Source organism: Copadichromis virginalis, linkage group LG2, assembly GCF_057382275.1.
Source record: "Copadichromis virginalis isolate Kocher_CV1m ecotype Utaka linkage group LG2, C_Virginalis_male_GT1.1, whole genome shotgun sequence".
Classification (NCBI taxonomy): domain Eukaryota; kingdom Metazoa; phylum Chordata; class Actinopteri; order Cichliformes; family Cichlidae; genus Copadichromis; species Copadichromis virginalis.
The window spans coordinates 30676173-30680866 of record NC_140619.1 but is presented as its reverse complement, the minus strand read 5'-3'; the positions used below and the strand labels follow the sequence as shown (position 1 = coordinate 30680866).

At 37.4% G+C, this 4694-nt stretch overlaps 1 long non-coding RNA gene across 3 annotated transcripts; it reads left to right on the top strand.

The window, feature by feature from the left end:
- Positions 1-978: 978 nt before the first annotated feature.
- Positions 979-4489, top strand: LOC146717641 (uncharacterized). Of its 3 annotated transcripts, none has more exons than XR_014923834.1 (5): positions 979-1268; positions 1705-1740; positions 2117-2264; positions 2626-2713; positions 3296-4489. It is a non-coding gene; the product is annotated as an uncharacterized LOC146717641 (long non-coding RNA). The 3 variants fall into 3 exon arrangements; XR_014923833.1 differs by having other exon boundaries at positions 1677-1740; XR_014923832.1 differs by lacking the exon at positions 979-1268 and having other exon boundaries at positions 1301-1740.
- The last annotated feature ends 205 nt before the right edge of the window (positions 4490-4694 follow it).

The following is a 4694-nucleotide window of genomic DNA, read 5'->3' as shown; positions in this document are numbered from 1 at the left end:
GAAGTGAGAGAAGAGTTCTCCAAACTGCTAAACTGTTGACCTTTACCTTTCCCTTATGTATCAGTTATACCTCTTCTGATTGAATATTTCCATGTTTTATTCCTGTTTAAGTATGGTTCTAACATAAGGCAAATACATTGTGGTACACAAAACATGTGTGTATACATGTTTTAAGCCCATTGCGTTTACATGTAATGAAGTGTGCTTACTTAAACACTTGCTATTGCCATATAATGTTTGGAATCAGTCACACAAACTTGATTTGGCTCAAGAGAAAAGCTCACATGAGGACTAATATTAAGATGTTAACTGTAGAGTATATGTGTGAGGTGAGCTCTAATAGCTAGAAGACAGCTGTGCTGCTGAGGTGGTTTGACACAACTGTTAACAGTCTCAGCTTTCTGCTCCAGTTTTCACACACTGCTCTCACAGATAACCTCTCCATGGTGTGAAAACAAAGATGTAGCTGCCTTTTCCCCTTTTCACTCTGCTTCTGAAAGTGTTCCGCTTCCTCTGAGCATTTCAATTTTATTGTCACTCTCTCGTCTCTGTCGGTATACCATCACATTAGATCAGGCTATAGACTAGAGTGACAATTATAAGCTGTCAACTGCCCACCTGTTGACAGCTTGGGGCAACAGGTGGTTACCCCAGAGCGTGATATATGCTGATAAGAGAAAGAGCGTGAAGGAGAAAATGACCGTGGAACACAAAGAAAGTTGATGTACGTTTGTTCCGATGTATCTGTCGATAGAGCTTTTTTAAGCAGATTAAAGCAAAGCAGATTGTGACACAGGACCCACATACAGACACTTCTGGGTTGTGCTTATAATTGTGCTTTATTCAAAACAATGTCTCTTCTCCTGCGGTTTCTGGCACCAGCCTCAGACACAGCCACTCCGTCACTCCTAGTGTGTGTGTCCGCTCCTTCTCACTGCCAAAGACATAAGACAGGTCTCCCTCATTAAACAGTCCTGCACTGAAAAAAAGGGACTGGCCATCTCTTGGATTTATGTAAGCATCTTGCATGTATTTAACACAATTGCCTCATGTTTTAAAGATAAATGTAACTATATAGTGTAAAAACTACATGATATGCAGAAAGGGTGTATTAAATTGTTTATATCATGTTCAGGTGAAGTAAGTCAATAAGATAGCAACGTTAAATCTCGTGAAACCACGCGTGATTTCATCTCGCGGGCTTTGGATCGTGGTTTAAAAAATGCATCCATCTCAGTCAAGTCGAGCAGCCAACTCTACGTTTTTTGGTATGTCTTGATTTTTTGAATTCATTTTTACCATATTTCAGCCAAATGTAGTTAAACGTCTAGAGTGCCGCCATGTAACATGCTAAAAAAGAGCCGTTAGCTTATTTGCTGTTTTATCTGTTATCAAAGAATTGGCGCTTTTTCATTTGAATTTGTCTTTGGCACAAGAGCCGTAATATCACATTAAACCTAATTACGAGGCACTCATAACATAATTTGGTTTTCTGTGTGAATAGATTTGCCAACTGACTCTTCAGTTACATTGTGTATTTACTGCACCGTGGTGTTAGTGAGATTTTGGACATTGAACAGCTTTAGCTAATATCATCAGCGGTATTATGCTAGCTTACATCCCTACCCCTCCTGCCCTCACCTGCTGTCCTTTTGTTTTTGTTGATGCACATTGAGAGACCACATCTATTCTGCATTTCACCAGGAGTCAGCTGATGGATTGTGGGTTCAAGGTGTTATGGTAAGAAAGTATATTCTATTTTCGCTTAAGGTTTCTGTAACTTAATTATAATAGGTTTTTTATAATTATTAGGTGCATGCATACTCAAATAGACCACCCTATTAATACAACTGAGAAATCCAAAATCTGCCATAGGTTTGACTTATACCTGTATGTATTGTCAGAAAGGTGATTACTGGACTCACATTAATGCACACTTGAACTAAAATGAGGTTGTAACTTGTGGGTTCTTGGGTTGCAAATCAGAAATAAACATCTTTGGATTTTTTTAATCCCATAAGATCTGGAAACACAGTTTTTATTCAACAAAACATTACTGATTATTAACCAAGCACAGTGCCTGCTGTTATTTCAAAATAATTTTATGTCATTTCAGATGAAATGCAGCATTCCAGTGCATCCCAACCATGCCTTTACAGGTTTCTGACGGAGCTGAGTTTATCTCTGACAGTCTGCTGAAAGTGTTTGCAAAGTGATCGGGGGAACAGGGCACAAAGCTAAAGGATGTAGCTGCCATGATGACAGTAAGAACTTTAAAATTCTTTAACTACAAAGTGTATATGTATTGCATTAGGTCAGTAAAAGATTTTTATGCTGCATCCATTGAAACAGTCAACTATTACCTGTGAGTACTGATTCCACCGAAAGGATGCCATAATTTTCGTCATGCATTTACTGGCCCACTGAGAAAAATTGATCTTTTTAAAAAAATAAATGTTCTGGAAACTATATATCCATAAAGTTGATGTCAAACAGGAACTTTTGATATTGCTTTGTAGATGCTGGTGTTGCATGTTGACTGGTTTAAGTTTTGGTCTGGGATCATTTTCTTCTCTGCTACTGAAAAGTTCACAAATCTCTGTTTTCTTTGTTATAATACTTTAGGATGACATTAATGCTCAAAGGGAGTCTCATCAAAGTGCTCCGCATCTGTGTGAAAGACAATTGCAACATCTTGGTGCAGGAGTTCATGGTGAGTGTTTTATGAGTAGATTGTGGCTTTGCAACATTTTAAAATGCATTTAGTTATCCACTTGATCCTCATTGGACCAGTTAGGACCAGTAGTCCTCTTTAATAATTTGAAGTTCACATGAGGCCTGGTAGTGAACTCAGCCGCCGGCCCTTGAGGCCCCACCCCTGTATTAGGGGTCACATCAGTGTGAAAAAACTTTAAATTTGTCATTCTAGTGAACAAAGGAAAATCCCACCAATATTTACATTAGCTTTTGTTTGAAAAAAAAAAAAGACCAACAGCTAACCAAATTGTGGGGCTGAAAGTCTAAATTCTAACATCTTCTGAGTGACAAAACCTGGATTTCTGATGGGCCGGTGTCTTTCTAAGAAAAACGAATGTAAAGCATTTGAAATTATGTTTTTCACCCTCTCTTAGAAACTCTGTTAGACCATGAATGGCAGCATGGCAGGCCACTCTTTGGCTATAGCTATTTACTATGTTGCTTGCATTGGTTTAAATTACTCTAACATTAGAACTGGTAGATTCAAAAGAGATGAGTTTAAAAAGGAATCTTAAAGAAATGTTTTGTGTTTAACCAGGACTTGACTGAGGCCACTGCACAGATTGAGAAAACCACAATGAACATCTGTCTCCAGAGGATGCACCAGGCAATGACTTTTCTGACGTTGGCATCATCATCGAGGGTATAGTAGTTCTTCAAGATCTGGATAACGTGACCTTTGCAGTAGCCATGCTGTTTGGACCTTTTTTATTCCTTCAATATGAGTTACCCATCACAACTCTGCTACACTTTTGAGGTGATTCAAAGGGTGGTAATTGAGTTGGAAGCAACTCAGCTCTCAAGAAAAGCTCACAACTAAGACAAAACTGCTCCTGCAACGAAGCTCACTGTTATGCATGTGAGGTGACCAGCTCTAGGTGAGAGGACATTTAAATCTCACACTTGTTCTGCTGCATTTTTGAAGCTCAATTCCAGGAACAGATCGCAGGGTTCATTTTTATATACACTGCAACTGCCATGAGGACGAGCCGTTTTTTTGTTGTTGTTGTTGTTTGTTTTTCCTTTTGCTCTGTACAAGTTCTCTGTCTGTTTGGCAGCATTTTTAAATTTCTCTTTGTATTTTTTCTTTCTTTTACTAGTGAAAAGATGTAGCATGAACAGTTATGCAGTCTAAATATCCCATATGGGCCGTGTGAAATGGTATTTTCAGTTTCATTCAGTTGAAGTAAGGAACGTTGAATATTTCTAAGCTTGCTGTTTTGAACCAAGATGTCACAGTATGATCAGTGCCGTAATTTTTGACAGTCACTCACCGTATCAATGTTATTTTTGCATCTCTTGAATAAAGGTTTTGACCTGCAAGTGCTAATTTCTTTAGTTATTGGGGTAAAATGGGTAATGTTAATAGGAAGGTGTTTGCCAATTCAGTAACCTAATTTAATGTTAATGGAAACTAACATTACCTCAAATTGTTTAGTTATAATTGTTGTTTAACTGAATCTTGACGTCAGAGGCCTTAAATAGAATGTTTTGTATTGTTCTTTCCCAACATTTTTCAAAAGAAAGAGTCTAATTTCTTTGCTGTGATTGATTCCAGAGAACACGGAAGAACTGACATTATTTAACTGTTGGTTTATATAGATTCAGTAGAGGAGTAATGTCAGTTTAATTCTTTACCTACTGTCAATGCAGTGAAATTAGACATTTTGTTTTGAAAGGTTACTGGTGGATGCCAGCAACCATCTTGGAAGAGAACAATATAATCTGTTATAAGGCCTCCTTTGAAAATTGTGTATTTGATACTAGAATATAATAGCAAAATGTAATTTGAAGATAACATGTAGTATTTAAGTGACCAAGTAGTATTGGGTAAAAGTTATTGAATGGTGTTGGGATAAAGTGAGAAAATTGTGAAGGATTAAAATATTTCAAGAGCTCAAATTACTTCATCAAAACATGTTTAAGTCACATTTTAT